Below are 10,139 nucleotides of genomic sequence, written 5' to 3' on the forward strand. Positions count from 1 at the left end.
TGATAGACACTTTAATGCACTGAGCAGGCTTCTCCCTGCCTCACGAAACCAATGGCACTATTCAGCTCTGACCTTTTTTTCCTGTTGGCACTGCACTATCTCTGACAATGGAACAGGAGGAGGTTAATATAAGTTTGGCAGTAGGAAAAGTATATTCGGAAAGGTTTGAACTCTTTTTCGCTGGCTATCTTTTTCTCTCACTTCATTGTTCTCACATCTCACAAAGGGGCCTTTCAGTGTCCAGATGTGGTGGAAATTGAAATCCACAGTAAAATCAGGGAATAGTGTGTATCACAAAAAAGGAGCTCTTTCAGGCAGGGAAAAAGTCACTCTTTCTCCTTAAGACAGGAATGCGGCAGCACCAGGCGTGATGATCTGCAGGTTGCTTGCTTTGCTTTACATCGGCATGTACGGCTATCATATATATATGTATACATCCTGATATGCAAAGGTGGTGCTAAAGCGAGTTTCACCATGAAAACCTTGCAAGGATAAGAAATCTGTTTGAAAGAAGTCAAGAAAACATTTTCCCCTTAAACGGCAGCTCTAACGACCACGTGTCTTTCATTGATATGTATATCTAATTATTCCCTTTTCTTCTGCTTTCTGTCTGTTTTCTTTTTATCCTTTACCTACTTCTTGTTTTATTTTGAAGGTTAGTGTCCTCATGTGGCTTTGTGTGTGTGTCTTTTTAACTTCCTTCTGTTGTTCCTTTCTCATCCCCACTGGTGGCAGATACCTGTCTCTTTTTCTCCTTGTCCTTGGTGTGTATTTAGAGTGCAACTATCCCACTACTTACCTGTTGTTCCAATCTGGCTGTCGATAATGATTTTTTCTTGTACCTTCCTGTAGCACTTTCTACTCTTTTCCCCCAGTAAGTTAATAAAGATCAGTTTTACTGTTTTTTGGTGTCATTTTTGGTCTTTCTTCATGTCCTGTCTTAAAGAACTGTACCATAAAAGTTCTAACATCAATAAGTAAATTCCTCTCAGATGTACAGAGCATTTTAGCACCTAATGAGTGTATAATACAGTGAATGCTGCCTATCAGCTCATTTGTCTGCCTCCAATCGGACAAAAAAATACCACCTATAGTTAACATCAGTGACTACAAGAGGTGATAGTTACCCTTTGTCCATAAAAAGCTGAAGTGTGCTTCTCACAAACAGTGACGTGAGGAAGCTTAATGGTGCCATCTGTTAAACGGTAACCTTAAAGCTTCTTTTTGAAAAACAATATTTTCAACATTATGTTTATTTGAGCACTGAATCAAAGTTTAAATGATTCAGGAGCACTGCGTCATATTCTCAGGTTTAGTGTCGTCCATTGTTGCAGGTTACACAGACAATTCTACAGTCTGCAGTCACAGAACAGGCGTGGCTATGTTCTTATTAAAGCAACCTTATTCTCCAAAAGAGGAAAAGCCTAAAAAGAAAAATCACAACTTTGACAAAATCATTCACACTTGTACGCTATTCTTCTCAAAATTTAATATCAGTAAATGTATACATCTTTCAATAGTTTAACCCCAACAGCAGAAATTCATCTTCTTTTAATACATTTTTGGCTTTTTCTGCAGTGAAACTACAAATACTACTTAAGGTGTGTTTAATCTCCTGCAGTGGAAAAAGGCACACAGTCTGGGAGTGAATTTGATTTTGCATGAAAAACAGAAATATTAAAATGACAGACTTGTGTTCTGTTCTTCTTTTTCTTAGGAAAACTACAAACTCTGTTGGTAGATATGAAATAATGGCGAATACAAATTGCTGAAACTATATGACCAGACAGTAATACACAGCCTTTTTCAAAATAATTTCATAGTGAGTGACGTGAGTGATGCAAATTAGGCTTGCTTCAGTGTTCACAAAACACTTTTCATACTATTTCTTCATGAATAAAAAGCTAAACTCATATCTTTCCATGGAGGTTTAATATGGAATAAATACAAAAAAGTTATAATTGCTTTTAATGATTTCCAGGATTCTTCCATTTTTATTTGTTTAGTTTTTGTCTATTTTATGCTTGTAAAGGTTATAAAATGTGAGTCTGTCACTTGTGACAACCACACCTGGAAAAATGACTGATTGCAATAAATTGAAGCAAATTGTGGTGAATGTGGAAGGATGGAGGGTAACGTAACTCGCAGCCTGACATCATGATAACATCTCAAGAGTGAATCCTCTGTTTTTAGATGATGATCAAGCGGTATCTTTTTTTTCTTCATAAATGATATCAGTCATTTATGAACCTTTTCTTCTTGGGTTTAAAAACACGATTATTGACCCTTCACATACCTGCAATGTCTTTTGATTCCGTGGAGCGCCGTGGACAGGATGTACCAAAGTGTTTGTTGTTGTTATTGACTGGTTGCTTTCTAGGAAGCCATTCTCAGATTCACTGAATCTCCCTGGAGCATTAGTAGTCTCCCAATATTCACCTTTATAATTGAAACTGCTTTTCCACTAAATTTCTTGACAAACCCAGGACGTACAGTCTGTAGTAACCAGACCGAAAAGCAGCGCACATTTCGGTGCTTTTTATTTCCTGAGCCAATTCTAGCCAATCATTTTACGTTTCCGAGGATAGTAGGCGGGCCCAGGTACATACGTTCTTTTAAAGCAGAGCTACAGATTAAAAATGCCCAAGGCAAAGTGATTAAAAGTCTGGCTGTACTTCACAGCAAAAGATGCAAACTCAGCAGCCTGCAACAAGTGCTTTAAGCTGATGTGATACCCTCAAAGGAGGTAACACCTCAAATCCGATGAAACACCTGGCAACGCATAGCGTTTTTTTTAAAGCCGAGAAATGCGCCGTGTTTGATAGCTTGCTGCGAGACCTCACACCGAGCACATCTACTGCGGGTGTGGTGCCTGTTATCGGACCTGGAGTTAGCAACATCCCCCAAAAACCCGAAGAGGAGAGTCCTGGCCCCTAGCCCTGCCAGTAGCAGAAATGATGACGGATGATGATGGCAGCAGCAGCCGTTCTCCTCTGCGTGAGTAGCTTCATGTTGTTCGTGTTCAGTACGCTAACCACATTATTACATTAATGCAGTGGTTCCCAAACTTTTTTTGCCAGGCCCCCCTTTGTTTTACAAGAAAATTGTTAGCCCCCCCCCACCACCACCACAAACGCATCCTCCAAACACACACACACCCATATTTTGTTTACAAACTCCATTGCGGTTTATTTCACACCTCAAACATTTAGTAAACAATTAAGCAAATACAAGTAAACGGCAATAAATTACACGTAGTAATAAAATATACCACTAACTCTTTTACACTACGTCCACACCTACACGGGTATTTTTGAAAACGCAGCTGTTTCTATGCGTTTGGGCCTTTCGTCAACACGTAAACGGTGTTGCGATCAACAAAAAAAGAGATTATTTAAAACTCCTTTTTTAAGTTTATGTGTGGACGAAGAATACAGAGTTCGTCACGCAACGACAAAGGTATGTGCCTCTTTTCACGTCACGCTGTGCGCCACGTTATTGTTTACATGAGATGAATTGCAGAATGGCAGATAGAGACAAAATACTGTTACTGTTAATCTATCTTCAGTTTTTACACGCTTACATACACACGCAGTTACTGTCCCTCCATTTAGAAAGGCAGAGGCGTCACGGTGTGATTATTTTACGTGTAGTTGTTTTTTTTTCCTGTGTAATAATATTCAATATTGCTGTCAATACATTTTTCAAAAAATGCCTCTCTGTGCAAAATGGGTTCAAAAACAAAAACAGCTGTGGGATACTGTTTGTCCGTGATTTGAACAGGGGGAACAAATTACGGCAGGATCAGCCTGATATTATTTGTATCCCGCTGTAACTTTACTGCATAAAGAGCTAACATGTCCAAAATTTCAGGAGTAGTTAGTTATTACAAGAAGTGTTTGTCAACTAAAAATCAACATTGTTGGATACTGTTTGGCCGTGATTTGGAGAGCCCAGCGCTGCTCCCGACGCAGGGAAAACTATTTGTAGGGGAGACCTACCTTGGCACTTGTGCAGGTGAAGCCAAAGGGAAGATATGCTTCACCATATTTTCTAGTCTTTGGCTTGGAAGGAAGTTGGTTTGGAAACATATTTGGTATCGGATGAAACCTAAACGATACCCATCCCTAATTACAAGGACATTTTGGACATGCTCTTTTTTTCGACATTCTGCAAATATATTAATCAGGCATCTATTAGTATTTTCTGATAGTCTATTATTGATGTTTTATTTCTATTTTTTCAGGAATTTTCAGATATTTTTATTAATATTCATCAAACTGATATGTTATTCCTCTTGGATCACAAACGTTTTGTGATCTAACAATTAACAACACATAAACCTACACTGTTCCAGTGGGTGACATGTTTTATAATTACCATAAACACAGAATAGTCACAAACAAACATTATATCCTCCTGATTTCCTGTGGTGGCCAGCTATTTTAGAAAATCACTCACCCCTGCACATGACTGTGATTTATTTTTTGAAGCTGCATATCTTCTCACATTTTCTTTGTCATAATAGTTGAATCTTTGTTGCACAGTGAAAATGCAGCAAAGTTTGATGCACTAAAAGAAAAGTGAGGATGTATTCAAAAAAGCACGGATGGTTCACGTTTATTGGTTAGTTTAATACAAGAAAGCTTAAATAAATTACAAATTTGCGCCCTGCACATATGCTCCAATCATCTGAAGTCTTGCACGGTGTCCCTGGGTCCATGATATTAAGATCAGAGCTCTGTACAAGCTAAACCATCTGTTGTTGATAGATACTTCCTGAAGTTTTCGGTCACTGTCCAGTTGTAGATTGAATTTGGGACTGTCCAGTCTATCTGAGATGTGATCGATGCAAGTGAGGCTAATAAAAGACAGAACAAAAGCTCGTATCAGGAAAGAGCAAAAAATGTATCAACATGCTGAAAACAAGAGCACAGAACCTCCATTTACAATAAAATACAGGTCAGCATGACTTGATAGAAAAAAAATGATAGTTAATCCTTCTACTAGTAACTAAATGAACAAATGTTAGCTGAAATAAACCAACAAAAACAAGATAAATCCATCGTAAATTAACAGGAGACTTTTTTTCTTTATATGCAGAATGTTTTAATTAGCTTACAGGCAATCAAATAAAACCAAATCGGATCACTGAACTTTGGCTTTTTATAAACTTTTTTAATAATGGTGCAGGTGAATTAAAACTTTATTTAGACTGCAAGATTTTTTTGGGAAAAACTCATTAGACTTTCATCAGTCTCTTGTCTCCATAATTGCCAGTTCCACCTTAAATTAAAGATAGAAAATGAATGTGTGTTGTGCGTGTCTGGGTCTGTGTGCACGTGTGCACCTGCCTACCTGCTAAATGCGTCCAAGCACAATGCGTTTTATACAAACCAACATGGTACTGTATCTTTTTGATATATTACAGTGATAATTATAATAATGACTCAATGTAATGTGGTTTCTCTAACTCTAAGCACAAAATACTGTTGAAAACTGAATGCAGCATGAATGGAAAATATTTATTCATAAAACTACACTCACCCACCATTTCATTAATTACACCTCACTATTACCGAATCTCTTTTTGCCTTTAGGACTGCTTAATCCAAATATTCCACTTATTCCAAAGGTGTTTTAGTGGATTGGGATCTGGTGACTGTGGAGGGCATCTGAGTACATAAAACTCACAGTTATGTTCAAGAAACCAAATTGATTTTTGTAGGATGGTGATCCTGGATGGTGGATCCTGCTGGAAGCAGCCATCAGAAGATGGGTGCATTCTGTTCAAACATGGATGGACATGTCAGCAACAATACTCAGGATGGCTGTGGTGCTTAAACAATGCGGTCAGTTGGTACTAAGTAGCCCAAAGTGTGCCAAGGAACTATTCTTCACATCATCACACCACTAGTCTGAACTGTTCATGCACATTCCTGCATGTTGTTTATGCCAAATTCTGACCCTATTATCTAAATGCCACAACAGTAATCAGGAATCATCAGACCAGACAATGTTTTTCTAGTGTCCAATTTTGGTGAATTTGCCGAAAATGTAGTTTCAGTTTCTTCAGTATCTTCCTCTGCAGTAACCCATCTGCTTCAATAATGTATCTCTAAACATATCTATGTGTTGTATTCACATGTGTAGAGATGCTCTCCTGGATACCTTGGTTGTAACAAGGCAGAAAGTTGATTCTGTTCATTGATCACTGATAACTGACTGTAAGTACCATGCACAGAGAGTTGGGGAATGGCTGCAATCGTGGCATTGTAAGAGCGAGAAAGATGTACTTTTATGCCCCCTCCTCGAATCGGAGACGGTCTCTCCTATTCACTAAAATGGCCTTTTTGACTGTCTGCTCAAACCAGCGTTCCTCCCTGTCGAGGATGTGTACATCCTCATCATTGAAAGAGTGTCCACTGGCCTGTAGGTGTAAATAGACTGCCGAGTCCTGGCCTGATGAGCTCCTCTGCGTTGTGCTATCGGCTTAGCCAGAGGCTGTTTGGTTTCTCTGATGTATAAATCATGGTTTTCCTCGTGGCAGTTGACAGTGTACACTATACTATTTAGTTCCCAATCCTATAGGTGTACCAGTTTTTGGCGTAGTGTGTTTAGGGGTTTGAAAGCCACAGAGACACTGTGTTTTGAGATGTTTCTATACTCCTGTTACATAAGAGATCACAAGTTTTCGCACCTAGAACTTTCTTTAGGCACCTTCCCAGCTTTGACAAATGTCCAGCTGGGATAACCAGACTCACTCAGGGCCGCTTAAAGCAGTCTGGATATTCTCCTCTGACCCATGACATCAACAAGACCCAGAGAACTGCCACTCACAGGATGTTTTCTGTTTACCTGGCTATTTTCTGTGAAGCCTATAGAGGGTTTTACTGAAAAAAATTACAGTAGATCAGCAGTTCCATAGATATTCAGCAATGCTGGAGTCATTGCTCAAAAAACAAACAAACAAATAAATAAATGAATAAATAAATAATCTATTGCACATTTCTTGTCACTTTTCTTAAAATGAATGCATACATTACTTTCACAAATTACATGCCTTTCTCCCAGGGTTATGCTTCAGGCTGAATACTAAATCCTTTCTCACTCTAGTTTACAGATGTTCTGTTACGTTCTTATAATGTAAGACATTTGTATTCAAAACATTTTCACATTCTCAGTGATGTGCCTGATGATGCCACATGTGTATTTTAACATAATCATTAATCTAATTAATAATAATATTAAAATCTACTATATAATAATGTAGTAAATCATCTGTGACAGTTCCATGTGTGACTCTTTCTTTGATAATATTTTGGTTAAAAATTGAAAGAAGAGCAGAGAATAGGCTTTTATTGAGGTGCAATGCACTGACATGAACATAACACTAGAGGGCAGTCTGTCCTCATATATGTTTGCTAAAGTGTCCACGGAGATTCTTGCAATAAATACAGAGCGCTGCGGATGCCTTCATGGTTCTCTTTTAGTAAGTGACAGCACATTTGTTTGCACAGACAAGACACCGGTTTATAGTGTCAGTGCTGACTGTCTGTCACGAGACAGAAACTGAACATAGATAATGCCATATTGATACTTTTTTAAGTGATGTGTTTCCAGCACAATCACTATTCTCTGTTCACTGTAAATCACACAAAAAAGTTAAACTTCTCTTTTTGTGTACTTGAAGAACTTTTACATATTAGTGTCTTTCTGTGTCCACCAATAAGCTCATGTGATCAGAAGGCTTCTCTCAATAATTTTGAATGACAGTTTAGGAAAATGAAACCACATTTGATTTTCCATCCAAGTTCTTTATGGACAACTAAGTCCATAAATCCATAAAAACTAAAACTATAAAGTGTTTAGTTACATGAGAAAAAAAGGAAACGCCACCTTATTGTACGCCAAAAGAAAATTCACAAGCTTTGAGGGCAATTTGCTCATCGAGCATCCATTGAGCCATTAATGTTGATTGATTTTTCATGAACTGGCCCAAGTGCTCAGTTACAATGTTTAATATTTAGAATTCCACAAATGAAGTCTCTCTATTGGAGGTTTCTTCCTGTTAAAAGAGAGTTTTTCTTTCCCACTGTTGCCAAGTGCTTGCTCATGGGGGTCATCTGATTGTTGGGGTTTTCTCTGTATTATTGTACAGGGTGGGCCATTTATATGGTTACACCGTAATAACATGGGAATGGTTGGTGATATTAAAGTCCTGTTTGTGGCACATTAGTATATGTGAGGGGGCAAACTCCTCAAGATGGGTGGTGACCATGGTGGCCATTTAGAAGTCGGCCATCTTGGATACAACTTTTGTTTTTTCAATAGGAAGAGGGCCGTGTGACACATCAAACTTATTGGTAATGTCACAAGAAAAACAATGGTGTGCTTGGTTTCAACGTAACTTTATTCTTTCATGAGTTATTTACAAGTTTGTCTTTGTTCACAGCCATTGACATGTCGAAGAGGTTAACACGTGAGGAGCGGATCGAAATTTTGTTGATATCTGGTGAACGCAGTAACCGGGTCATTGCAGCAGATTTCAATGCAAGACACCCTACGAGACCACCCATCTCCCATGCTACAGTTAGCAAACTGCTTGCTAAGTTTCGTGAAACTGGTTCAGTGCTGGATTTGCCAAAATATGGACGCAAGAAAACTGTCACTAATGAAGAAACATCAGTGGCTGTCCTAGCTTCATTCAGCAAGAGCCCACAGCGTAGCACTCGCCGCATGTCACTGGAGAGTGGCATTAGTCGAACATCCCTTCAGCGGATATTAGCTACTCACAAATGGCACCCTTACAAACTCCAGCTACTGCAGCATCTCAACGAGGATGACCCAGATCAGCGCACAGAATTTGCAGAATGGGCAAAACAAAAATTGGAACAGGACCCTCAGTTAAGTGATGAGGCAAACTTTTATGTGAATGGTGAAGTTAACAAACAAAACCACCGCTATTGGTCTGACACTAACCCACATTGGATGGATCCCTCCAAGACTGTTGGAACAACAAAAGTGATGGTTTGGTGTGGTATATGGGGTACAACGATAGTGGGTCCATTCTTCATCAATGGAAACCTCAAGGCCACTGGATATTTGAAATTGCTACATGATGATGTGTTTCCCTCTTTATGCACTGAAGCTGGCACGTTCCCTGAGTTTTTCCAGCAAGATGGTGCACCACCACATTATGGGTGCCAGGTCCGAGCATTCCTAGATGAACAGTTTCCTGGAAAGTGGATTGGTCGTCGTGGGCCAGTTGAATGGCCCCCAAGGTCTCCCGATCTGACCCCCTTAGACTTTTATCTTTGGGGTCATCTGAAGGCAATTGTCTATGGTGTGAAGATACGAGATGTGCAGCACCTGAAACTACAGATACTGGATGCCTGTGCTGGCATTTCTCCTGCGGTGTTGCTATCAGTGTGTGAAGACTGGGAGAAGAGGGTTGCACTGACAATCCAACACAATGGGCAGCACAATGAACACATTTTATAAGTGGTCAGAAACTTGTAAATAACTCATGAAAGAATAAAGTTACGTTGAAACCAAGCACACCATTGTTTTTCTTGTGACATTACCAATAAGTTTGATGTGTCACATGGCCCTCTTCCTATTGAAAAAACAAAAGTTGTATCCAAGATGGCCGACTTCTAAATGGCCACCATGGTCACCACCCATCTTGAGGAGTTTGCCCCCTCACATATACTAATGTGCCACAATAAGGACTTTAATATCACCAACCATTCCCATTTTATTATCGTGTATCCATATAAATGGCCCACCCTGTAGAGGTTTTACCTTACAATATAAAGCAACTTGAGGTGACTAATGTTGTGATTTGGTGCTATATAAATAAAATTTAATTTAATTTAATTTAATTTAATTTAATTTAATTTAATGTTTTCCCTGTCGCTGTGTGGGTTCTCTCCAGGTACTCTGGCTTCTTCCAAAGTTCAAAGAGTAAGTGTGGTTCACAGCTTATTCTACACTGGCTGTCTGTGAATGATTTTCTATCTCTCTCTCTTTTTTTTTCTTTTTTTACATTTTTCATAATAGAATATAATAGGGCAGCACAAACACTGTTCATTATCTAGAGAAGAGACACCAAGTCCTCGCCCAAACCACTAATG

The sequence above is a fragment of the Oreochromis niloticus genome, linkage group LG19 (assembly GCF_001858045.2).
Source record: "Oreochromis niloticus isolate F11D_XX linkage group LG19, O_niloticus_UMD_NMBU, whole genome shotgun sequence".
In the NCBI taxonomy this organism is placed as follows: Eukaryota; Metazoa; Chordata; class Actinopteri; order Cichliformes; family Cichlidae; genus Oreochromis; species Oreochromis niloticus.